Source organism: Pteropus vampyrus, unplaced genomic scaffold, assembly GCF_000151845.1.
Source record: "Pteropus vampyrus isolate Shadow unplaced genomic scaffold, Pvam_2.0 Scaffold989, whole genome shotgun sequence".
NCBI lineage: Eukaryota > Metazoa > Chordata > Mammalia > Chiroptera > Pteropodidae > Pteropus > Pteropus vampyrus.
The window spans coordinates 21,670-22,186 of NW_011889770.1; positions in this window are offsets into that span (position 1 = coordinate 21,670).

The following is a 517-nucleotide window of genomic DNA, read 5'->3' on the forward strand; positions in this document are numbered from 1 at the left end:
CTATATCCTTCATTTCTTCAGAAGGCACATGAAACCAACTTCCTTGATCCATTAGTTGTGCCCATGAGAATGAAAAATAAAAAAAGCTACTTACAGTCTATATTTAGTCCTGTATCTACTCTTTTATTTTGGTAGTCACCATCACAAATATTCCCTACCTATAGTTTTACATATTTTTCAATTTACATTTAAATATTCCCTACCTATGGTTTTACATATTTTTCGATTTACATTTAAATATTTTCTTACTTACGGTTTAACACATTTTGCAAGGTGTTAAACGAATGACGTTCTGTCCACCTTGATCATCATTTCTTTTGTACTCAAACTGGGCCAATATCCGACCGTAGGTTGCTATATCCTGATTTGAGGGGCACAAGAGAGATGTAGTAATTTACCCTTCAGGCATTACAGGTGGTACATTGCTTGCTGGACAATTTGCACACCCATGCATGTCATAGCACCCTACTACTCATTTTTGACATTTCCTCCTGAGACTTACAAAACTGTGGAAGCT